Source organism: Petaurus breviceps, unplaced genomic scaffold (genome assembly GCF_028583685.1).
Source record: "Petaurus breviceps papuanus isolate PSGF00001 unplaced genomic scaffold, PetGlider_PUasm1.0 90775, whole genome shotgun sequence".
Classification (NCBI taxonomy): domain Eukaryota; kingdom Metazoa; phylum Chordata; class Mammalia; order Diprotodontia; family Petauridae; genus Petaurus; species Petaurus breviceps.
In genome coordinates this window covers 9,503,897-9,531,289 of record NW_027187342.1, presented here as the reverse complement: position 1 = coordinate 9,531,289, position 27,393 = coordinate 9,503,897, and the positions used below count along the sequence as shown (strand labels likewise).

Below are 27,393 nucleotides of genomic sequence, written 5' to 3'. Positions count from 1 at the left end.
GGGTGAGGGGAGGCTACATAACAAAGAGACAATAAGCAATTTTCTAGAACCTTCCCACTGGTTACTTCTCATAGGAGCACAGCAGCTGTCTTTGAGCAGCCTGGCTGGTTCTCAAGGTTCTCAAGTCCAGGTTCTGGTGGCAAAGAATATAAGCTACTTGAGACAGAGGGATGGTTTGTTCTTTGGGCAATTCTTATATTTTGGTTTGGAGATGAATGTGTCTGAAGGTTAAAAACCCAAGGGAGTTTCACTCCTTTCTCTGGTCCCCACCCTTGAAATTCAGGTGTTATTGGCACGGTCTGAACACTCCCTTTTCCCTACCATCAGGCTTGATCTACTCTTTAGTCACTGTTCTCAACTCCACCCCTGAAGAGAAATTTCTCACTGTATAGTGGGGGAAGGGAGAAAGAAAAGGAGAAGACAGTGTTGACCTGACTACCCCACTTTTTGCCAGATAGCAAAAACCCCAACCCAACTTTATTACCCACTTTGGAACATTCATTAAAAATTTTGTTGTTGTTATATGTTTGTTTCAATAATGTCTGACTTTTAATGACCTTTTTGGGGATTTTCTTGGCAAAGGTACTAGAGTGATTTGACATTTCCTTCTCTAGCTCATTTTATAGATGAGGAAACTGAAGCTATCACCATTAAGTGACTTGCCCAGGGTCATACAGCTAGTAAGTATCTCAAGCCAGATTTAAACTAAAGAAGATGTCTTCCTGACTGCAGGCCCAGCACTCTAATCCACTGTGCCACTTAGCTGCCCTTACAAAAATTAATAAATCTGTATTTTTCTTTCTTTCTTATTCCTTCTGAGTCCCTCCAGTCCTTATCCAGATTTGTCAATGATTCACTTCTGCCTGTTTATTGATTACTCACTATTTCTTCTTTTTTGCAATTTCCTATTCACAAATAATGAAAAGCACAAATTAAAAGAAGTCATGATCAATCCTATATCATCTGGAGTGAGCCAGCATTGAAGTGGTAATTAAATTAAGAACTTAACAGAAAACTTTTGGATTAGACATTGCCTTCTCAAACAAAAAGGAAGGGGAAATAGTAGAGGGAGGGGAAGGGAATGAGCATTTATTAAGTACCTACTATTTGTCAGAAAGTGTGTTGAACACTTTATAAATATATGCAGGAACCATCATTGTGCTACATGAATTCTCAGTGTGGAAAGTTCACCACCAACCAGACATACCTTCCTCTGGTTTCAACTGTGCCATCTGGCCTCAGTGAATAAAGGTGACAAGCAGCCCCAGTGGAGCCTGGTCTCATTTAACAGGAGCCATGACTGGTAGCCCCTCTTGTTTCTCTATATTTCCATTGGTCCATTTCCTTACTCCTTGCTCTTGCTAGAACCCCTCACAGCCAATATCCTGACTGGCCTACTTCCTCCCAAGTCTGTGAGTCTAAGCCATGGAGCAACCTTGGCATTGGCAGCACCTGTGGCCAGGACAGCCTGACCCCATCCAACTCCAATCTAGAATCATTCTCATGCAGTGGAGAAATCTTGTCCAAAACTAGATGTTTATTTACTTCTTGTGAGCACTTTATAAATATATGGAGAAAACATCGCTGTATTGCATGAATTCTCAGTGTGGGAATGTGATGGAAAGCAAAATAGGATTTTTTTGCTGTTTTTCTGCATTGAGTTTTAGCTAATCAAGTGCCTTTGGGCCTCACTTTTGATTGTATCAAGTCTTTGATTGGAAACAGTATACATTGTATTACCCTTGATAGGCCTAAGGGAGTTTGAAGATCTCCCCTGCCCTTAATAGGCCAAATTTAATCACATGAGAGCCCACAATGGGAGGAACTTGCAAAAAGGGTGAAACAGGAAGGAGAAGATGAGAGCATGAGCAGAACTGGGAGCAGGCAGAACTGAGAGAATGTTTGTGATGTTAGCGCATTATCTGTTATTCTGTATTGATTTCTCAGACAGAAGCCCTGTCTGTTGTTGTGTATTGGTTTCTCAGACAGAAAGTGAATTGAGATGATAGTGCTGGTTATGTATGTAAATGTTGTTGTAGTCCTGTTACATGTTGTTTTCCTAGAAACAGAAACTGTGAAGAACTTGGAGTGGAGCAGTCCCTGTGAGCTGAGATATGAAACAGGAGCAGAGAGCTGACTACTGCAAATCCAGGCAAGAGCTGGGAGCAGTCAGCCAACATAGGAGGAGCCATGGGGTTTGGAAACCAAAGTCGAGTCAAGATGAAAGAGGACTTTACTCTGGATACTCTGTATTGACTGATAAGATTTGTAACTTACTATGACCTAGGGGTGGATGGTGCTTGTACTTTCTGCTACCCCTTAAAGATGACTGTAAAATATACTGAATGATATGTTTTGTTTAAGACTATGTGGCCACCTTAGTAATAAGTTATGTTATGTTGTGAATATTATGCTTTAGTTTATTGCTGAATAAATAGAGAGTTCATTATACTATCCAATTAGACTCTTAAAAGTTATTTACAGCAGCAGTCCTCAGGAAAGCTGCTAGTGATTGACTTTACAGGGAAATTCACCACCAACCAGACAACTTCAAATGTCCTATCTGGCCTCAGTGTATAAAAGTGACAAGCAACCCCAGTGGAGTCTGGTCTCATTTAACTTGCCCAAGGTCATATAGCTAGTAAGTGAGCCTCAAGTAAATGCTTATTTACTTCTCATTGGAGTTCCTCACCCTTGTTCAATAGATCTCCAGGAAAGGATAAGAAAAAGTCAAATATTGTTTCTTTGAAACTCACACCCCCTCTTCCACCCATCTATCATGCTAAATCAAAGGGTTTTGTTCCTTCTATCAAGATGTAAGCCTTTAATATACAATTCTCCATGCCCTAAAGGACCCCTAAGGCTACCTTTATATTTCTATCTCCAGTGCCTAGCAGATAGTAGGCTCGAAAAAATGTTTGTGGATTGATTGTCACTGTCATTATCATACCAGTGTCTTGAACAATTACATGCCATTAATAGGTAGAAAGTGTTTTGCTTTAAAAAAATAAAAACCACTGTGGCTAAGATTTAAAAAAGCAACATAAAAAGGAATGAGAGATGCTATTAAAATCCCTATTATTTCTATCTCCAAACTTATTATACTAATATTTGCTTTTAAGGCAACTAGGTGGTTCAAGGGATAAAGTGCCAGACTTGGAGTCAGGAAGACCTGAGTTAGATACTAGCTGTGTGACCCTGGGCAAGTCACTTAGTCCCAATTGCCTTAAAAAACAATATTTGCTTTCTACGATTTTTAAAAAGAAATCAAACTGTTTTCTTATCCATAAAATGAGGAGTCTGGACAAAATAATCTCCAGTGCTTAGCACATAATAAATAATAAATGTTTGTTAACTTGCTTGCTGTTGAATCCATAGCCTTGTATGACTTCTCATTCTGCCTTACCCCACATATATAATATTTCTCAAGTCCAAACTCTTCTTGTATAGCTAGCACCTTAATTCAAGTCCTCATCATCTCTCACCTAGATTATTGAAACAGCTTCCTAATTGGCCTCTGTCCCAAGTCTCTCATCACTCCAGTTTAGTTTACGAGTAGCTGCCAAAGTAAGTTTCCTTAAGTGTAGATCTGACTATGTTACTGCCCTACTCAATCGATTCCACTATTTTCCTGTTGCCTCAAGGATAAAATATGAATTGTTTAGCTTTTAAGGTCCTTTTCAACCCTCCAAACCAACTTTTCAGTCTCATTATATATTATTCCTTCTCCCACATCCTGTGATCCAAAATGTCTTCCTCTTTCTTCTTCACCTTCAATTTCCTATCTCCAAGCCTTTGCTCTGGCCATTCCACATTCCTTGAATGTACTTCTGCTTTACCTCTGCCTCATAGAATCCCTCTCTTCCTTTAATAAAGATGAAGCACCGTTTTCTGAATAAAGCCTTTCCTGATCTCTCCAACTGCTAATGTACCCAAATTATTTTGTATTTAACTACTGTAATGAGAAGTTTGTTTTGAATTTTAATTTATTCTCTTTTTATTTATGTAGTACATATTATTAGGCAGCTACATGGTATAGTGGATAGAGTACTGGCCTTGGAGACAGGAAGACCTGAGTTCAAATCTAGTCTCAGATACTTCCTAGCTTTGAGACCCAGAGCAAGTTACTTAACCTCTATTTGTCTCAATTCTCTCAAATGTAAAATGGGGATAATGACTTGAAAAGTGCTTAACATAGTACCTGGCACATAGTGGGCACCACATATGCATAAATGCATATTTCTTCCCCCTATGTATGTACATGCTGTCTATCCCATTAGAATGTAAACTTCTTGGGAGCAGAGATTGATTCATTCTCTGTACTTATATCCCTAGGGCCTAGCATAGTGTGTGCACATAGGAGATGATTAATAAACACTTGTGATTGATTCTCAAAGACTAAGCCAGCAGAACATAAGCTCTAATAGACTCTTTCAAGCTGAAAAGACTTTTGGCTGTTAATGGATGGTACATTTCAGCCCAGCTAAGTCCATAGAGATTCATCACCAGGGGAGTCCCAGAAAGATGAATTTTTAAACCATCTTGTGATGAGCTGCCAATTAAGGCACAGAGAAGATGCAATCTGCCTTGTTACCCAAATTAACCTCAAAGATCCTATGAAAGAAGATGCTGTTTGAATCCAGAAAGGAATATGGCTGTGGTGTGGGAAATGATGAGCTGGTTGATTTAGAAAAATGTGGAAAAGGGGCAGCTAGGTGGTGCAGTGAATAGAGCACCAACCCTGGAGTCAGAAACACCTGAGTTCCAATCCGACCTCAGACACTTCACACACACACACACACACACACACACACACACACACACACTAGCCGTGTGATCTTGGGCAAGTCACTTAACCCCAATTGCCCTACCTTCCCCCCTCCAAAAAGCCAAAAGAAAAAGAAAAACGTGGAAAAGACTTGGACTTACAAAGGAAGATATTATCCACCTTCAGAGAAACAGATGATAAAAGGAAATAATGAGAGTATGGTCTTACATATATGTGTATGAGTATATATATATGTGTGTGTGTGTGTGTGTGTGTGTGTGTGTTTATAGCTATCTATGTAGATATATCCATGCTTAATTGTATCCTTCTTTGGCGGGGAGGGGAAAAAATAAAGTCAAAAGTACACAGCAGAGGATGAAAGAAAACCAACCAAGAAGGAAAGAAAAGCTGGGCAGCTTTGAAAACAATGTGTTGTATTTATTATATAGGTTTTCTTGAAATGGTAATTTATTGTTTTAGAATGAATCCTCTCTTGTGGTCTGCTGTGTACATGGCATTTTATTTTTCTTTTCTCATTTTGTATTTGTGTAAATTTTTTTTAATTACCAAAAAAACCCTAGAGAAAAATATGCACTTGTGAAGGAATGACCCAGACCAATAAAGTCATAGATCTTGAAATTCTGATTATAAAGATGAATATTAAACACCTTAAGGATGAAATTCTTCTCATTTAATTTTTTAATATTAACATTTTACATTTTGTAATAAAATTTTCTCTTTTGAATGTTTACTTTGTAATTTTAGTGAAATTCCTTGAATTTTATACATTTATAAATATATATTATTAATATATAAATTTTACAAATAACAAATTTTATAATTAAAATTATAATATATATGAATTTGCTTTATTACCACTCACCTTGGACATGTCATTTAAATATATCACTTGATTAGGTTTTTCATGGCTTCTTCCTTCCTAAGTTTCTACTTTCTCCTCTTCTTTTCATTTGCTTTATTTTCCCTTCTATATAGCTTACAAGAGTCCAAAAGTCTGTTGAATGTAGGATCATAGGATTATACATTTAGAGCTAGAAGACATCTTGTCCAACACCCTCATTTTATCTACTTATTTATCTATTTACTCATTTCTTTCAGATGGATTTTGCTGCAAGTTTTATGTAGTTACATGAAATTCCAAGGCTGTCTCCTCAGTCATGCTATAAGGTGTATGGCAGCTAGGTAGCATAGTAGTATACTTGAACTCCAGAGACCTGAGTTCAAATTCCAACTCTGATACTTATTAGTGAATGACTCTGGGCAAATCTACTTAAGCTCTTTTTGTCTCATTTTTTTTTTCAGCTGTAAAATGGGTGCAATAATAGTACCTACCTCCCAAGGTTGTTGTGAGGATTATATGAGATAATATGTGTAAAGCAAATGATTAATAAGGGATTATGTACATATATACATTCATGTACACATGTATATATATGCATATAACATGAGTGTATACATACATGTTGGTAGGAAGGAAATTATTATCTATGTATTACATATAATATATACAGACACAAACATGTAGTAGGTAGGTATACATATATACATATGTGTGTATATTACATATACTCTATGTTATATGTATATATAAGTGTATGTGTCTATACATACATATATACATATCTATACTTACACATTACATATATTTTTTAATCCTGAAAGTCTTTTTATCTATCATGAATTTAACAAACACAAGCAATTTCAACCCAACATGAGAATCAAAGTTTAAAAATCAACTCAAGTGAATAAATCACAAAAATGTTTCATTCATTCGTTCAACAAACATTTATTATATGCTTGCTGTGTGTAGAGTTGGGGTGTCTGGGGTGTTCAGGAAGGACTATAACCTTTGGTGTGAGGGCTTGCTAAGTCCTTCTCAGGGATGCACATATACCTTTGGTGTCCCTAACTCTCACCTGTGGCTCCAAGAAGCTGTAGCATGCGCTGGGGCACACCATCTCGGCAGATGGGCAAAACCAGTTGGAAGGTAAACAATGAGCCTCAAACTTGTTGGTGTTAGGAGAGGTCTACCCCAAGCACATGAAAGACTTCCCAATAGAACAGGCAGATGTAAACAATTTGGTCAAACAGCCCATGAAGCCTGCCAAAGCAGGAGCTATGGGATCCTTAAAGGCTGGTCAGACATAGAAGATGCCAAGGTCATCCACTGCATCTGAAGCCATTGCTAGTCATCTTGACTTTTGTCTTACCACTGGACTTCAATGACTCTGGAAGAGAAAGAGAGAGAGAGAGAAAGAGAGAGAGAGAGAGAGAAAGAGAGAGAGAGAGAGAGAGAGAGAGAGAGAGAGAGAGAGAGAGAGAGAGAGAGAGAGAGAGAGAGAAAGAGAGAGAGAGAAAGAGGCTGACAACTTTGCACAATTCTGTCTCACTTAAATCCAATTTACATGCAAGTTCAAAGGTATCACTCATACCATTTTCATTTTATACAGATTATTTGTGCCCAGCTTGTGGTAGAACATTCAGAGCTTGTAGTGGTCTGATGAGCCACAATTGGACAACTGCATGTTGACCGCAACACTGTGATGTCATTTTGATCCTCTTCAAGTATGAAGGATAACAACACCTACTGTGTGCAGAGTACTGTGGACCTTAGCTTCCTCCTCTTCTAAGACTTGTCTGTCCGAATTTGAGCTAAAGGGAAAGGGTTTTTATTATGGTCTACTTCCAGATAGATAAGCAAGGTGTCAATCATTATAATATTAGGAATTTCTTTACAGGTGGTTAAATGATCTTGAAAGGTCCCTTCTAACTCTAAAATTCTACAGTTCTGTATTACCCCCATACCTTTTTTGGCAACCCCCTCATTTTATGGACAAAAGGCCAAAGAGTCTGCTGTGTTTCCAAGACCACAAGTCAGATTTCAAAGAAAGCTGACACCCCCCATTCCCATATCCACTCCTACAAATACTAGCACACCTAGGCACCCAAATTGGGAAAACACGCTCTCGTACAACCCCAGTTTGTTGGTTTTTACTTAAGCTCTTGCCCCATTCTCATACATGCCTGAAGGGACCTTGTGGGATTTTCAGACAGGAGAGTTTCTCCAGTCTCAGGTCTCACGGCTTCTGTGGTGAGATTCAGTATATAAATCCAAATCAGCTTGTCAACACTTCTCTCCCCACGCTGCAATTATTTAAACAGATCCATTAAAGAGGAGGGTGTTCACTCCCAGATGAAAAGAGTTGGGCCTGGAAGGTTTGTGAGCAGATCCCTGGGGCCAGACCTGAAAGGGCACTTCTGGAATCTGAAACTTGTAAAGGCTTAGCTTTTAGTACCTGGTCTTTTTCTCAAATATTCTTCTTTCTTAAGCAGCTAATATTACCACCAAAAGGACTCAGTACAACTATCTTTGACATCAGATGGGGAGAAGAACAATCACTGGGCCAATATCCAGAAGAGAGGAAAAAAGTAGTTGCTAAGTGAAATGGTTCAGGAATAAAGAGAAGATCCTCCTGTGGCCACCCATTAATTCACAAAGCTTAACCCTTAACATGGGACAAAATCTTTCATTCCACAATTAGAAATAAGGCCCCTGAGAAAGATATGGAAGTGATTTAGATTTACATTACTGTTTAGATTAGATTACTGATAACAGATCTTTTCCTGAGAGTAGTAGGGATGCTGTTATTATTATTGTTTAGTTGTTTTCAGTAATATCCCACTTTTGGTGACCCTCTTTGGGGTTTTCTTTGCAGATACTGGAGTGGTTTGCATTTCCTTCTCCAACTCATTTGACAGATGAGGAAACTGAGGTAACCAGGGCTAAGTGACTTGCCCAGGGTCACACAGTTAGTGTCTGAGGCTGCATTTGAACCCAGCTCTTCCTGATTCCATGTCTGGCACTCTATCCACCGTGCCACCTAGCTGCCAGTAGGGATGATAGATGAGGGACTAAGACGATTCTATCCACTTGAAAATGACACATGGGGAGCTAGGGTAAGAAAGAGACGTATTTGAAAAGGAAAACAGCAAGAAAGGGGGCTTCAAAACGTGAGGTAGACAGAATAAGAAACTGATTCCCAGGAATGTACCTGCTCTTCCCAAGATGTGCCAGTTAAATGACTATGCTACCATTTCAAATATTTTACTGATAAAATGGATGCAAGGGAGAGTAGAAACACACAATTATTTCCCATGGGCTCATTGACTAAAGTTGCAGAATTCTTGACACAGGTTACTAAAACAAAGGCATCTAACAGGATGCTTATAAGAATTGCTTCTATACTTTGAAGAGAAAGACCCATCATCAAGTAGCAATTTATATAAACAAAAATTTCCCTGGAATATATTTTTCAAGCCAATTTAAATCTTTCCTGTTTGCTATAGAAATCAATTTCTTATTCTGGAAAAATAAAAACCTTGAATTAATAAAGGAAATAAAAAAGAATGGAATACCCAGGTAGTAATTTCTGCTATGGAGGAAGAAAACTCAAGAAAACGCACAGAATTCACCAGGTTGGTGACATCTTTAAACTTGGTCTTTGGGAATTTGGGGAAAGAAGAAGTTGAAAGAGATAGGTGTTTCCTCCATATTGAGAAACAAAGAAAGCATGGGCGCCTTCTGGGGTATTACAGGGGCACACCTTAGCAGGGGGCAACTTTCCCCCTATTTGTGATAGGGGGCAGTCAGGACAGTGGGGGAATGATCAGATTTGTGAGGTACCAGAGGGAATGTGGAGCCCTTTCCCATCTCTATTCCAGTTGAAAGAGGTCTAATTCATCTGATTTTTCTTCTGTATCTCACCAGGGCTGTATGCTACTGCCTTTTTCCTATCCAAATAAACTGTTCCCCCTACACTGCTCCTTGCACTTTGACTGCTATCACTTTTCTCCCCTGGATAAAGTGAAAATATGCTGGTCACTAATCCTTGTCTGGTGTGACTAATGCCTGGCTCAAGCAGAATTCAGCAAAAGTTGTTGATCCTTTTAGAAAGACAAGAGACACATCCCAGTTTGAGAGTGGACTGGGGAAGGGGAGTGTGGAGGGAGGGGAAAGAGCTGATATTGATTCCATCTGAATTTTCTATATTGCTAGAGAGATGTACTATGGTCATACCCTTGGGCAAGCCCAGATTCTCCATAGACCAGAGAACCTATAAACTGGGGTATGTTATAATAGCTAGCATTTGTATAGTACTTTAAGGTTTGCAAAACAACTTACAAAGGTTATATTCTTGAAACAACCCTGGAAGGTAGATGTTATTATTATCCCCATTTACAGAGGAGAAAACTGAGGCAAAAAGAGGCTAAGTGACTTGCCCAGGATCACAAAGCGATGTTTCTGAAGCAGGATTTGAACTCAGGTGTTTCTTTCTGATTTCATACCTAGCATTCTATGTACTATGCCACCTACCCGCCTCTATAATTTTATACATATACTCCTAGATCTACTGATATAATTATATATATAATGTGTTTTATATATAATATATAGTTATTATTATATTATGCTGTTATATATAAATTATATAAAATTACGTTAGTAGATGACATAATAATTATATTATAAAATAATATGGGCAGCTAGGTGGCACAATGGATAGAGTGCCAACTTGAAGTCAGGGAGATGAGTCTTCCTGAGTTCAAATTTGACCTCAGACATCTATTAGCTGTGACCCCGGGCAAGTTATTTAACCCCTATTTACCTCAGGTTCCCCATCTATAAAATGAGCTGGAGAAGGAAATGGCAAACCACTCCAGTATCCTTGCCAAGAAAACCCCAAATGGGTCACAAAAAGTCAGACGTGACTGAAACAATTGAACAAGTACAGATCCCTGGAGCACTCCACTAGAGACCTCCTGCTCAGTGACATTGAGTCATCAATGATTACTCTGAATACAGCCATGGGACCAATTTAGAATACATCTAATTACATTAATGTCTAGTCCACCTTGCTTCTCGGAGAGAAAATAGAGATATTTTATCAAATGTAATTTTAATTGGTATGGAAAATTCTAGGCGAGGAAATTCCCTCTAATAATGCAGGTTGGACACTTTTTTAACTTAAAATTTTAAGAGAGTTGCCTACGGTACTGAGATGTTAAGTGATTTCTACCAAGGTTAAGTGATTTCTGCCAGGGTCACACAACCAATACATGTCTGATGTGGGACTTGAACCGAGATGTTACTGGTTTCAGAGCTATATCTCTAGTTTCATGGTTTCATGTAACCCTATCCCCCCAAAAAGGAAATAAATGTGAGAAGGGTATCCTGGTAAGATTTTAGCAAAAGCTGAAGGTCTGTAAAGGCCAAAAGTAAGAGACATTTAAATATAAAGGGGGAAGAAGTCCTCAGATGCAAAATAGACAGTGCCCATGACAGAAATGGGCTGAGGCTTGAACAGCTCGATCAATCACCCTAACCCTAACCCTACCCTCAGTGACAGACTGCATCCTCAGAGAGGTGGCTGCTACAACTATCATGGTCCCAGAGGTAACACTGTGGGTGCCTATCCTCCTAAAACTAACTCGAAGGCCCCCTGATCTGGGAGGCAGGAGCTTGGTGAGATATAGTCGCTCCTGAGTCACAACCCTTCCAGGCTGGAAAGCTCTTTTGTTCAGTAAGATACTCAGTCTTCCTTACAGTGGGTGATCAATTCCAATTCAGTCAGTTCTGCCTCCCATAATCTTTGGGGATTTTAGGTGCATAAATAGCCAGGGACCAAGGTTTGAAAGGAGGGAGAGTCATTGTTCCATTGATCTTTTCAAATGCCATTGAGCTATTTGAACCAGTCCTTATTCCTATTTGATAAACTAGGGAAAAAGAGAGACAGACTAGAAAATGTATAATTAAGTGTATTCTAAATTGGTTCCGTGGCTAGACTCAAAGAATAATCATCAATGACACATTGTCACTGTGGAGTACTCCAGGGTTCTGTACTTGTTATTGTTCAGTCATGTCTGACTCCCCATGACCCCATTTAAGGTTTTCTTGGAAAAGATGATGGAGTGGTTTGCCATTTCCTTCTCCAGATCGTTTTACAGATAAGGAAACTGAGGCAAACAGGGTTAAGTGACTTGCCCAGGGTCACATAGCTAGTAAGTATTTGAGGCCAGATTTGAACTCAAGTCCTCCTTCCTCCAGGCTCTAGGATCTATCCACCCAACCACCTATATGCCCCATTCAAGCCTTACACCTCTCCTTCCATGGGTGGGTAGATGGAGTCTCTAGTTTTCATCTGAAGGCCTTCTATTCTGCATTTCAGTGACCCTGTCCTTTAGTCCCTCCAAACCTTCTGTTTCTGCTGGTCTCACTAAAGCCCCCTCCCCTCCCCTCTACCCCCCACGTCAGGATAGTCTGATACAGCCTGTTCTTGCTCCAGGCAGCTTGGCTCTCTGTAACCACCACTTCCTTTCCTAGATATTCATTAACCATCTTTTTAATTATCTGTTCTAAAATTTTCCCCAGGAATCAAAGCCAAGCTCTATGATTTGTAGTTTGAGGGCTCTGTTCGCTTTTCCTTTTTGAAAATTGGACCAACATTTACCTTCTTCAGTCCTTCAATATTTCTCCCATCTTCCTGGCCTTCCCTTTGTGCCCAGGCTATTGTGCAGGTCAGAGGGTTTGAAGGAGATGGAAGTGGACAGCTCCATTCCTTTGCCTAGGATGAGAATCACAGGACTTTCCTTAGCATCTACTCTGCCATCCATTCCTAAAATCCTTCAGGCCATACTGTCTGTCCTGCCTTTCCATTCTGCAGTTCTCAGCACTATCATCTTAAATTCTTAAGTAACATAAGGACCTTTCCATCTACCACATCCCTGCTCCTATAGTACTTGCAAGTCTTTGTATGTGGTTATGTCCTCCACTTGGATTGTGAGCTCCCAGAGAGCAGTCTTAATTAGCATAGTGCTTAGTTTGATTAAGCACTGTCTTAATTAGCAAAGGCACTAAGAGCATATGGAAGATTATGTGTGTGCTGTTTTGCCTATGTAAATTATGTTGGTCCACATGGGTCTCATTAGATGTGGCCTACAGGAAGATGTGAATATATATTTCTAAAGTGTCCTCCTTCCACCCTTCTCCGAGGGAGAATTTGATTCCTTCCAGTAAAAGAGCAAGAGATTGGGGCCAGAGACTGACCACTCTGCTCTTCTTAAAGAGAGGGACCAGAGACTGACCACTTTGCTCTCTTTAAAGAAAGGGAGTATTGGACTAAAATTATATCTATCTATCCCCTTAATTATGGTTAGTTTTGGGTGAAATCATTTTTAGCTTCAAGGCGAGCTACTGATCACTATTCCTTAATGGGGAAACTGCCCTGCTCTGTATACAAGGCTTTCATCAAATGCCAGTTCCACAATGAAGACATAGAGCAAATAGTAAATAGGCCCATTTATACAAGTTGATAGCAAACAGAAATGAGGGAAAAAAATATATGCAGATGAGAACATATATATTAGAAAATACACAGAGCAAATGAACTCTCCCATTTGGGGCGAGAACTCTCAGCTCCACCAAGAAAGAGGGTCTCAGATCTCACTCAAAGTGAAATAACCCAAAATCTCTGGTGGAACAAGTTGGGGACAGGGACATGATCAAGGTGCCAGCTTTTCTATATGTGACTGCTGCCCAGTCTTTCTCTTCCTTCAGGGACCTGAAGAAAGTCTGGAATTAAATGTCTTTTCTCTTGAAGGTGGAAGCCAGAACAACAGGATTTCCATTTTCTCAGCCAGGAAGTTCAGCTGGGCCAGGTGATTTGAATTAATTAATAAAACAGATTGAACTTTTAAAAGTATGTACTTTTTTTTGGAGAGCCAGTTGCCAAACATATACCAGTGTGCCTCTGGATAGTAGAATTAAAGACCATGATAATAATGAAGACTAGGTTTAAGAACAGACAGAAAGATAACCAAAAGGATAGATATGATCATGAAGGAATGTCAGTGTTCAGGATCACGGAAGTGGCAGAGCTTTAGATAATGGTGAGAGCTAAGATATGGCAACCCAGGGAATTGGTGGAGGTGGAGTAAGGACACATAGGTCATGGGAGTCAGAAAGGTTGATGAACTTGGAAGCCAGAGTATTCAAAGGAACATCCACGTGAAGTCTTCAAGAATGAACATGGGGTAAAGATAGAGAAAAGCCAAACACAGAAAAAGGAATAGTAGATAATGTAATCATTAACCAGATTCTAGGTATAGAGAAAGTAGAGATGGGGACTAGAGAGATTTGGTGGTTTGCCTGGACATGGAAAAGAAAGAAGAAAGGAAGTTTTCAATTCAGGAGATAGTGACTCAATCACAGGAATTAGGGAAGCAGGGGGTAGCAAAAAACCCGGGGAAGTGTCAGTACTTTAGAATACTTAATTGTTGGGGGGAGGCAGGAGAAAGAGTCAATGGAAATGCTTTGAAGGAGGCCAATGGCAATGACATCTGGGTGTGGCCTATGTCATTGAAGAAGATCCCTAATCCCAAGCATCCTGCAACAGGAACAATGAGACTTTAAAATTTCTTCCTCAGGAATGACCATTACCTTCTGCAAGTATGGTGAAGGACAGTGGTATAGGATTCAAATTTCTTCAGATGTTAATAGTAGCCAGGAGAACTTTTCAGAAAAGGAAAGCTCTAATCACAGGATTACTCTTTTCAGGCAGATCCTTCCCTTGTCCTGAAGGTAAATTCAATCAGGGTCACATTGATAAGATTGCAGAGGTATTTAATAATTTTAATTGAATACTTTTTAATCCATCTTCAAAGAGCCAGAAGTTTTTTCCTTCATCAATTAATCAACATTTATTGATTTATTTAATTAAATTTATTAAACACCTACTTTGTGTCTGGTGGGGCCAACAAGGTGGCACAGCAAATAGAACACCAGTCTTGGAATAGGGAAGTTATTGTTCAGCTGTTTTTCAGTCTCACCCAACTCCTTGTTGACCCCATTTAGGGTTACTAAGTAAGGCAATGAAGTGAATAGAGCACGGGAATTCAATTTAGGAAGACCCAAGTTCAAATACAGCCTCCAACATTATGAGCTGTATGACTCTGGGTAAATATCTTATTACTCTCTCTTCCTCAGTTTCCTCATCGGTAAAATGAGACTAATAATAGCACCTACCTCCCAGGGCTGTTGTGAGAATAAAAGGAGATAATTATTTGTGAAACACTTTGCAGACCTTAAAGTTCCATATAAATGTTAAATAGTATTACTAGATCCTTTTCAGATAAGGACGAAGGTACTGATAATCTCATGCTCACCCTAATGGTTGGGTGTTCCTCCAAACACTATAAAGTACTCAAAGAGAAAAGCATCTTTTTTTTCTATGACTCTCCGAAAGCAGTTCCACCCTTTCCCAGATGGTAGCTACTCTGTTCATTAGTCTAGAAAGTTGTGATCACTGTAGATTGATCCTATTAGAATCTTGGATCTAGCCCCAATCCACTAGGAAAACTTCACCCTCTTCATTGTTTTGCTATATTTCCATGAACCTTAGCATGACACAATGAAGTTGACCACTAGCATGGCTTAACTAAATATAGTCTTACTCATGACCAAAGAGGTCCAAGTATTCTCTCTATGTATATGTGTGTGTATATATGTGCATATATGTGTGTATATGTATATGTGTGTATAAATATGTTATATATACACACACACGCACAATGTAGAAAGCTAGTTATAAACAATTACCATGAGGACTAAACATGTGCCTCAGGCCAACTTCAGTCAATCAAGAGGCGTGCACCAACCTAGGAAACTCCAGGCACAATCCACCTGTCTAGACCTAATTCTTCCCAACAGGTTCTATACATGTGCCAAATGTGGTATTTAGCAAATGTCTCTGAAACTTTCCTTTTCACAGCCTCCAAGAGGGTCACAGTGATGGCAGTTGGGGAATTGAAGCAGATACAGAACATCTGGCACCTGGGAGATCCCACACTGTCATCACCGCAATACCTTCCATTCTTTTTCTGGCAAGTCTTTAGCCTCACAGCTGCAGAATAATGAGACTAGTCCTAGAAACGCCAGTGTTTTCTCACAGCTAGATCTTTCCTTAAATAAGTTAACTAATTCATCTTTAGCAATCTCACCCCCAGGTATGGGAGCATAGATGAGATTACAAAACAGCAACTTAGATACATACTTCTTTACCACACAACCTGGACATATACATCCATCTAATCTTTCACTCAAAATGTTTTTATTGAACGTCTTCTATGGAAAAGATATGGGACTAGATACTAGAAGAGACACAAACACAAATAAGATGTCTCCCTTAATTTAAGGGCGCTTGTGCTTAAGGGAGGACATCTAGTAGGGATGATAAATCATGCACACATATGAACATAATACAAATCAGAATATGATGAGTGAATGTAAATACAAAGTGCTATGAGAGCCAATAAAGAAGAGATCACGTCAAGCTTTCAGGAGCCAGAGAAAGAGAAGGAGAAGGCCTCCTAGAAAGGATGTAGTATTTAAGCTAGACCTAGAAGAATGGGTAGAATGCCAACTAGTACAGATATAGAAGTGGGCATTTCCTCTTAGGAACAAGTGGGTTAACTTAAATTGATTGCTGACTCTTGTTTGTGGAAGGAATGGGGAGAGCAGCTGCTAGGCTCTGTGGGCATGGACGCTAGCAACCAAGCTAAGGACTTTTTTTGGTACCTAGGTGATAGGTTGCCAATATCTGTTTTATGAGCTGCAAGTCAGTGATTTACTCTGGAGGTTGTCTATCATAAGAATTCAGTTGTTTTTCAGTATTGTCCGTCCGACTCTTCATGACCCCATCTGGGGTTTTCTTGGCAAAGATACTGGCAGTGTTTTGTTATTTCCTTCTCCAGTTCATTTTACAGATGAGGAAACTGAGGCAAACAGGGTTAAGTGACTTGTCCAAAGTCACACAACTAGTAAGTGGTCTCAGGTCAGAAGTGAACTCAGGGAGATGAGTGTTCCTGACTCCAAACCCAGTGCTGTATGCACTATGCTACCTAGCTGCCCCATATTCATAAGAATGTGATTTTCTATTTGGGACCTGTCAAATATTTGAGAGGTATGATTGACAAATTGCTAATGATTAAGCCTGGTTAAATTACTTGCCCAAGGTAACAGTAAATGGTAGACCTGGTACTCACACGATTTTTCTGTCTCCAAGCCCAGTGACAAGTGGCAAGTCTATTGTCCCTATGCCACATTACTATGAAAGGAAGGAAAGGAGGGAAGGAGAGAGGAAGAAAGGAAAGAAGGAAGAAAAAGCATTATCCAACTCTTACTTTGTGCAAAGTACTGTGTGAAATTCTGTGGATACTAACAGAAATGCAAGATTGTCCTTTCTCTCAAGGAGCTCACATTCTAATAGGCAGAAACACACATATTAGGAGATTTCAACTGCAAGTCAGATGGTCTTTAGAATATAGGGTCAGAGCAGATGAAAATGCATCTTATTTAACGTCTCTTCTGTTGATAACACCATATCCATTTCTGACATTGAACCATTTGATAGTGCCAAAGACTGTGATGATCAGAGCCTTCTTTCCTGGGTCTTCAGAACCTGTGGATGCTGAGGAGGCAGGGGAGGAAGCACCTGCGGAGGTAGCTGGCCCATCTCATCTTCCCAAGTATTGCTCCCCTGGACAATGGCTTCAAGGTCACAGCTAGTAGCAGGACTGGAAGTTGGAGGGGAGGGGCCCCGCTGTTTCTGGTGCTCTTGGGTTTACTTTCCTATCAGTAGCAGTTGGTGGTGAAGGAGGAGATGGCAGGTCCCTTCACAATAATAGTTGCTTCCCTCAATTATGGCTGTGGTGGCTGGACTGTAAGCAAGAGTATTGGGTCAGAGAGTGTGAAACATTTCCTGGTTCCCCCAGCTGACTATCATAACTACCTGGTAGTCATCTTATGTAGATTATGTATGTATTTATCAAATAGAGGCTAGAGGAAACCTCTGCTGAGACTCACAGGCACTGAGGGTATTGACCCTTCTCAACCCTATACCCAACCATACAGTAATGTACTGGGTTCATTGCTAGGGAAGCTTGATCTCTACTGAGAGAACTGGGCTACTTTCTTTTTTACTCATTAACATCACCCCCACCCCAGGTACTTTGAAAACAATTCTATTTTTAGCCCTAATCTAAGCTATCTCCAAATGGGGAATCCATTAGAAAAAAAAAGGTACCCCATGTTCAGAAAGGAATCAATGATGAGACATTCCTACAAAGAAAGAGGAATGCTAAATATACAAGAATCATTATACAAATCGACAGAGTAATTTAAACAGAATTCAGAAACTCAACTTATTGAGGTTACAATCTGCTGGAAGACTAGTAGTAAGCCTTATCAAGACGTTGTTGTTATTGTTGTTTAATCATTTCAGTCATATTCAACTCTTTGTGATTCCATTTGGGGTCCTCTTGGCAAAGATACTGGAGTGGTTTGCCATTTCCTTCTCGAGTTCATTTTATAATTGAGGAAATGGAGGTAAACAGGGTTAAGTGACTTGCCTAGGGTCACACAGCTTGTAAGTGTCCAGGGCCAAATTTGAACTCAGATCTTCCTCACTCCAGGCCCAGCACTCTATCCACTGTGCCACAAGACATAATGTAGTTTAGCAATTCTGCTAATTATTCATTTCACCTTTGTCCAATCAAATAGCCAACCTTGGTCTTCTTTATGATGGCTCCTTTCTGAGGCTGATTTATACCTTGGTGCCAGCCCATTCCTGCTACCATTTGGGTACTCCCTCCCTGCACAGTAATTGCACTTCCTAATCCAGGTAGTTCACCTTGTGCGCAACCTCCACTCTCCAAGGGATGTTAATTGCTACAACTGCAGCCTCAGGTCCTTGGCGTTGTCACAAGACCCCGTGTCATAGGAAAGAAGAAACAAAAAGGAATTGTCCTTGTAGCCAGATAGCAGCAGTATTGCAACAAACCCCAGACTCTGAATCAGAGAGATGGTTTTGAATTTTGATTCTGACATTCACTAGATATATGACATAGGCAAATCATTTTACTTTGTGGATTCTCAGTTTCCTCAGCTGTAAAAGAGGGAGAGTAATACTTCCACTGGCTCCCTCAGAAGATTATTTTTAAAAGTGCTTTGTAAGCCTTAAAGTGCTACAAAATACAAATTGTTAATATTCTGTAAGAGATCCCTAACAAAATTATTTGTTGTTATCATAATTTAAATTTATATTTAAAGACAACAGAAAGAAGACAAATATTATGAAGTCTAAGGCCTTTGAATCAAAGCTATACATCATCTCCACCCTCACATCAAGCCATTATTGAGAACAAGAAGGATTTTATACATTAGAAATGAATTCCAAGTGGATTTTCTTGAAGTCATGTTGCTCTAAACCAGAGCTATTCATTAATAACTCTTCTATTCCCTCTTAGAAGGACCTCCTATAGGGAAGGAACTGTTTGTCTTTAAAGGATTCTTTGAAGATTAAGAAATATGGATCCCTTGACCCTTTATGGAGCAGAAACTAATTATGAAGGAATACCCTATAAATTCAACCTGCTAAATTTCAGTCATGACTCACACGGCCTAGAACAGTATCCCTAAGACATCACTTTCCTAGGAAACACAGTTCTTCAGTTTCCCAGGTTTATAACCTCTGAGTCTCCTCTCAATCTGGTCGTGTCTTTATGGAGATTTAACAAAGGAATAAAATAGGCTGGCAATTAGAAGTGGTCATTTCTCCCCAATTGGTATGGCTTGGCATCTTGTCATGAAGATCCCTGGCTATGGTTTTCTAAATTTGGAGGAAAAGATCCAGTGATTCTTTCTTTGGTCTTGCTACCTCCAAATGGCATTGTTTGTCACATAAATCTTCTTTCTTGTAAGAGGGCAAATAGTCCATTGTAAATAGGTGGAGCTCTGCCCTTATTTACATAAATAACTTTTGGTTTAGTATGGCAATAATGTGACTGACTGGTAGCAGAAAGAAGGAATTCCTTTCCAGATTTTATTCAGCCTACACCTGTTGGTAGAGTAATCAAAATAATGAAAGAACGACAGAATAAATCAACAAAATCTTTAAAATTAAATTGGTCATTTCTCTCACAGGAGGCAGTTATATGTAGATTATGACTGACTATGCCACATCAATGTACTCACTTATAGAAGCTAATATTTTCATCTCTGCCTTGGTCTGAAGGAGATTAATCATATGTATTGTGCCCTAACCCCACAATAAACTTTTCAGGGACATTGAATTGGATCTGACTCTGAAGGGGCCTAACTTTGGAGTCAGGCCCCCTGAAACTGGTAGACACCTATATTGTTGAATAAAAAGGACTATCCCTCTACCTGAGTCTTTGAAAAACAAAAGTTGGGAGGAGAGGGAGGAAGGCAGGTCGGAAGACAGGAGATAGGGGAAAGAGAAGTATGATAGAAAAGAGAGAGTTTGAATTTTGATCCCTTTAGGAGCTCTTTCATAAACTAAAAACTATGACTACGTTATCTGTCAGACTGCCTATTTTTTTTACTGATTTGTAAACTATAATAACTAGTAGATAATGTCACATGAAGGAAACACAGTTCTTCCAGTTTCCCAGGTTTATAGCTTCTGAGTTGCCACTCACTCTCCTTCACCCTATTTATCAAATCAGATGCCAAATCTTGCCATTTTTTTTTCCTGTGACATCTCTAGAATCCAACCTTTTTTCTTTACTCACACAGCCACCACTTCAGTTCAGGTCTTCATCCCTCTTGCTTTGATTATTCAGCCTCCCTGCCTTGAGCCTCTCATCATTCTGGTCCATCTTACACAATGCTGCTTAAGTAACTTTCTAGAAGCACAGATGTGACCACGTCACTCCCGAATTTAATCAACTCCAGTGGTTTTGTATTGATACTGGGACAAAATAGAAACCTCTCATTAGTTTTTAAAGTCTTTCATAATCCTGACCCAACCAATCTTTCCAGCCTCTCTGCTTACACATCACTGCCCACCTCCCACACTCTTGAGGCTGAGCCAAGTTGGACTTTTCTCTGCTCCTCACACTTGCCATTCCACTTCTCATCTTCCTGTCTTTGCACTATCTATCCCCCATGCCTAGAATGCTCTCCTCCCTTACCTCATGCCCCCCCCCAAATCAAAAATGTTCATTACAGATCTTTTCATTGTAACAAATAACTAGGAATAAAGAGGGTGCCAATCGTTTAGGGAATAACTGATGAGTTATGATATATTAATGTAATGAATTATTCTAAGAGTAAACATAATTATTGTACTGTTGGTAATGATGAAAGGGACAGAGTTTCAAAGAAACCAGGGAAAACTTCAAAATGAAGTGAGCAGAACTCAAAGAACAATTTATACAGTAACAACAGCGTAAAGAAAAACAACTCTCAAAGACTTAAGAACTCTGATTAATGCAATGACCAACCACTACTTCAGAGGACCAATGGCAAAACATTCTACCAGTGGAGGGGAGATAGACCTAAGGTATAGAACGAGACATACATTTTTTTTTGTTTTACTTTATCTTCTTTAAAAATTGATATGTTTGGTTCTTACATCCTCCAAGTTTCCCCCTGTATGCCTCCCTCTTCTCTTCCCAGAAAGGCATCCTTTTTTAATTTTTCAACTATTAATCTGTATTCCACCTTCATTGAAATTTTTTAAAATGAAAAATAAAGTCCTTAATGCATAGATGCATAATCCAGCAGAACAAATTTATATGCATTGGCCAGAGACACACCTTTTTAGACAAGTGGTTTGTTTTAGTGGGCTATACTTATTTGTTAAAAGGATTGTATTTTTTCTTTTTTTCACTTTTAGGGGAGCTTTGGCAGGTAGAGGGGAGAACTAGTGATAGTACCACCAAAAAATAGGAAAAGGAAAAAAAAGAGTCATTGGAGCATTTTTTTTTAATGCAAAGGAGAGGACAGAAGAAAGTTCAGAAGGAAATGGACAAACAGGATAACTTTTAAAATAATATGCTGAATTTATCATATTTTATTTTTAAAAGCAAGCTATATATGATAAAGATTCAATATTTCATATATGATACTTTTTCTTTCTTACTTTGTGCACAGAAATATTCTTTTTTTGTATGTTAAAGCCTAAATTTTTAAAAAACTAAATTGTATGAATTCTTGTTAGGAAATTTCCAAATCTGTTATGGATTATTTTATAGTTCTGAAAGTATACATTAAAGCTATCATTGTATATGTATTAATTATTGTAAATATGTTCTTTGTACTAAATTTTGACTTTAAGATTCCAGTAAAACTCAACATACACAGAGACATAGCTTTCTCATTGATAAATTTACATTCAATGTATCTTGGCTGGAGGAGACCAAGGTTTCCATAAGATGACCTTTGTCCATTGGTTCAATTTAATCTGAAGATTCAAGATCAAAGCATTCAATCGTCATCTTTCTCTGGTGTACATTAAGAATTATGAGGCAGCTCATTAGAGGGCAGCAAGGTGGCTCAGTGAATAGAGCACTGGGTTGGAGTCAGGAAGACTTCAAATCTGGCTTCAGATACTTTCTAGTTGTTTGACCCTTGGCAAGTCACTTAACTTCTGTTTGCCTTAATCCACTGGAGAAGAAAATGGCAAACCATTCCAGTATCTTTGCCAAGAAAACCCCATGGTGTGTGATCCATGGGGCCAGGAAGAGCTGGATCCAACTGAACAGCAAGCATTACAAATTAATTGACTTCAAGTGATATTTGGATATCCTTGGGAGAAGATTCTATGAGACGGAGAAGCTGTTTAATGTGTTTCTCAGTGGAGCCCTCAAACATAATGTCAGCCATCTACATCAAATTATTAATAGCATTTTAGAGAATGACTCCTTCTTTGGCTCAGGAAGCCACAGTCAATCTTATTTAGGAGCAGCAATAATGGGTTTAAAGTAGCACAGAAACATAAGGGGCTTAAACTATCTCTCCCCTAAAAAATGCCACACTTGCAGTTGTTCTTCATATTATGGCATTGGCAGAGTGTTTACATAGGAACAATTCTCTACATGGGCATCAAATGCCCTAGCGTTATCATTCAAGTTGGGTGTGTTTTATTTATCTGTAGCTGACAAACCACAAATGTCGGACAGGGTCAAGGGCTGTGATAATCAACAAGAGCCGTAAAAATGATCCATTGTTTCCCATGTAGCTTGTTCACTAATGACAGACCTGATAACAAGTTACTCCTTATGCTCCTAGAACTTCTAGGCAACTTTTTTTATTCTTAGTCAATATGTTTTCTTATAAATGTTTATGGATGTTTTATCCTCATATAAGTTGTAAATGCTCTGTGTAAAGTACATAAATGCATTTTTTAAAAGTATCTGGCATACAGTAAGTGCTTAATAAATACTTGTTCACTGATAAACATGTAATTGGCCTGTTTTGGGTGGATTCACTAATGTTCTTATCTCTCAGTAGTAGATAGGTAAAAGCCTTTTGTTAAGAAAGACAAGGTCACCTTTGCATCTGAGAGAAAAATGGTGAAGTGCTTTCTGAGTAAATCATGCATTGGGACCAGTAATTGTGGCTCTCATTTAACCCCAATGCTTTCCAGTTTTATAAAGAAGCTAGTTTCAGTCCTCTACCTTGATGTATCTGTTCTGTTCTTCATTATGTTAATGGTGCCCACTCTTTCTCTTTGTCATTTCATCTCCAACTTGAGTATTTGTTTTGTTGCATTTGGTGCAACCATATAGATAACAAGCAGTTTTCTAATTCCTCCATCTCCAAGGATTTCCTCTATCTTTCCTCTGATACCTTTGTTTCACAGATCTCTCTGGTAAAGTTTTTAATTGACTTCAATTGATTGGGGGGGGGGTTGCACTAATTTGACTCCTTGTGTTGTCTTAAAGTTTTTGATTTTTGCTTCTAATTGTTGATTAAGGGAATCTAGAATTTCTTATATACCTTTGTCTTCTAGATTCTGTGTCCACATTTGGTGGGGGGAGGTAGTTTATTTTACACATACCTCACACTTTTGCTCTAGAGATCAAGAAAAAAAAATTCTTTTTTAATTTGTTAGCTATTAAGCTTTTGTGATCTAGTGATTATGGGATAAAGTTTTCTACTAGACATACCTGCTAGATATTAACATCATCTTCCAATGCCTTTCTGAAGATTTCCATTAGCTCTCTCCAACTGTTTTTGCTATGGTGGTCTTATTTCTGCATGGCTTCATCTTCCCTCCTACAGTTTGACTATGGCAGTGGCTACCACATATACTGATGTATGCAGGCTCTGAAATGTTTTTTATACTTTTTTTCCAAACATCATGGGGAAATATGTTTGTTCATGATGCTGATAACAAATATCAACTTTTAAAAATTGATATAGTTGGTCTCATAAGTTAGATTGTCAAACTCAAAAGGGTCTTTCAAAATTCCCATCTAAAGTAGGCCCACCTCCTCCTCAAAATCATTTGAAATATTTCGGGGTTGTCTATATACTTGTTTCAGTATTTTGCAACATTTATGAAGTTTGCATTAAGTGAAGATTTCAACAACCTCAGGCTTTCCAACCTTTCCCTTTTCATATTTTCATAGCTCCTAAATTTCAGCTTTTATTTCCTCTAATCAGGGATTATGGATCATTGCCTCGAATTTGTTTGTAATGCAATGTTGTATGAATTGGAGCTAAGGGTGCTATCATGTTAACAAAAAAACAGTACAAAGCTTTTACTTAAAACTGTATAAGTTATATATATACATATATACGTATATATATACATATATACGTATATATATAAGATCTATTTCTTATTTAATAAAAACAATCATATCTTTAGATAATCACATGCGCTCGTGGTTTTCCTACTTTAATGACATCTATACCAAAACATTTCTAGCAGGTAGGGTCATTGGTATTTCTCATTTGTTCCCATGTATATTGACTTCATGTAGCACAAGAAACATGGACCACCATTTGCATTGGTGTCTTCCATGTCAAGACAATCATCATAATGGCTTCTAGCATAACTGGCTTGAAACCCTATGCTGCCTGATCTATTTCTTTGACTTTTAGAAGTCATACCACATTTACGTGGATGCTATTCTAATCAATGATGTTGCCAGACCCTAACCAGCCAGTATTTCAAGGATCCTACCAGGCCTGCTGCAATATCAGACTCAGAGCACACAACGTCTCTGCTGTCCATCACCCAGGCTGCCACCCTACTCATTTGCCATTCCCCCATAGCTTTGCACAGATTATTGATGATTATTTCTATCTTATTATCTTTTTGTTGGATCATAGAATCACAGATTTAAAGAAGAAAGAGATGTCTGAGGCCATCTAGCCCTACTTCTTTATTTTATAGATGAATAAAATGAAGATCAGAAAAGAAATGTGGAAAGGTCACACAAATAGGAAGTGATGGAGCTGGGATTTGAACTTAGCTCTTTGACTCCAAAGCCAACAAGCACTCTTCCTCCTCTTTCCAAAATAGTCAAAGGATGCCATTTATGATGTTTATGATAATGATCTTGTTCATATCATCTTTTTTAATGAGGTTCAGATAGAAAGTTTCTGAGAAAAGTTTGTGCTTAGTAATTCTTTTATATTTACTCTTCTGTGGACAAGTGGATTAAATGGCTGCTTCATTGGAACATACGGTCGTCATCTGTACACATCCTTGGGACATATTAGACAATTCCAGTAGGAGAAAGTAGAGGTGGCATGTACCTTGTCTTGTTCCCAGATGGTTTTATTGTCTTCTTTTAGGTTTATATGTTTTGAAAGCTTTTCATTCTACGAAGTCAGAATACTATGAAAATGCTGTGTAGTGACATCTATTTGAAATATTGTTCTTAAATTTTTGGGGTCTATATTATGATTGAGTAATTATGGGCAACAGTTCTATTTGTAATACTGCTTGGTTCCAGCATAGTTTGTTGGTTGAATGCTTATGGCTATTTGGGGGTTTATATTTGTAATATGTTGTTGGCTTATTATTGTAGTTGTTCAGTTGTTTCTGACTCTTCATGACCACATTTTGGGTTGTTATTGGCAGAGATGCTGGAGCAGTTTGCCATTTCCTTCTCCAGTTCATTTTATAGTTGAGGAAATGGAGGCAAACAGGGTTAAGTGACTTGCCTAGGGTCACTTTGCTACTAAGTCTCTGAGGCCGGATTTGTCATTTATTAGTTTATAAAGGGTAGTGAGCTTCGGGTATATGATTTTAGCCACATGATTACTATTATTACCATGACAAAGACAATGAGACAAAAGAAGCTGATCCTTGTCTTTGGAGGTCACTTTCCCTCAAGTTTGAACCTGGTCCACACGTGAGAGTCCTTTGCTGAGAAAGGGCCCTTAGTGGAGAGGGAGAGGATTCAGTGGCCTCAGTAGAAGCTGTTAATGTTGCAAATGCAAAATAGGACCTGTGAGGAAATGCTCAAGACTCAGGAATATTTAGGCTGAGAAAAGATATCTGCGGAGAAAAAGCCATTTAAAGGCCCATGAACATTTATGAGGATGGTGACTAGGTATCAGCATCATTCCTTTAAAAGAACAGAATAAGCCATCTCTCTGCCATGTTGCCTACATTCTGGCCATCTTCCTTGTCAGACTCTCCCTGGAACCCTAGGCTCTGCCTCTGGAGGCCAGGCTCTGATAGGGGAGCTTTCACTTCTTCTCCAGAACCAGGCCTCTACACAACTTCCCAGCCATCTCTGCAGCTTCCTGACAAGCTTATCAATCCCCATGCCAGCTTTCTAGCTCCCTTTTATGTTTTGGCTTCCCATTAGGACATGAGCTCCCTGAGAGCTAAGACTATCTTGCTTGCTATTTGTATTACCAGAACATAATGTATAGCATATAATAAATACTTTACCTATCTATTGATAAAATGAAATAGGTTTAAATTACAGTCTGACGGACTTAGGTTATCTGGGAGGAAGGGTTTTCTGACTAAAGGAGCTAAGCATTAGAGTGGTAAGCTTCTGGAAACTGTCAAACAGAGCAGATTTTCATTAGTCTGGGAGTAATATAGGTGTGGCCAAAAGTTCCTCGTTTCCATAGTTTAATGATTCTATCATATAGTGATCCATGCTCCCTCTGCTGGTTCATCCAGGCTCTATCCCTGTCCTTTTTCTCTAATTTTCCTCATGCCTTTATTTTCATCCTTGAGTGCTTCAAGGATCCTTGATTTCATCTGTATGGGTATTGCCTCCGCCAATTCAAATCAAAACCCTTCCATGCTTCCACAGACAATTCGGTGAATTGCTGTGGCCCAAAATGTGTATTGCCTGGTATCTTCTGACATAACTAGAGAATCTCTAGGTTGGAAGGGACTTCAGCAGCCAGTACAACCCCTACCACAACAAGAGTCTCCACCCACATATTCAGCTACTGTATGAAGACCTTTGGATGGGGAAGCTGGGGGAAGAAGAAAGAAGGAATACCTCTTGAATAAGCACATTTCATTTTGGGCGAGAGCTCTAAGAGGCTGTGTTCTCCTCAAAACTAAACTTTGCTTCTTTACAACTTCTGACCATGTTCCCAAACCCCTTATTGAGCACCCATGATGTGAAAGGCTCTGGTTTATAGTTGGGGCCTGATTGGAACATTACCACTGACTCTTCCATAGGGGACACTGCAGCACACCTGGTCCATGTGCTAGTGTAGACACACCTGTAGAAATAGATATGTA

General features: G+C 39.0%; 1 long non-coding RNA gene across 1 annotated transcript; it reads right to left on the bottom strand.

Moving 5' to 3' along the window:
- Nucleotides 1-16,773: 16,773 nt before the first annotated feature.
- On the bottom strand, nt 16,774-20,617 carry LOC138146853 (uncharacterized). The gene is made up of 3 exons (XR_011164619.1): nt 20,421-20,617; nt 18,535-18,593; nt 16,774-17,563 (listed from the first exon to the last, which is right to left on the bottom strand). It is a non-coding gene; the product is annotated as an uncharacterized lncRNA (long non-coding RNA).
- Between the last annotated feature and the right edge of the window lie 6,776 nt (nt 20,618-27,393).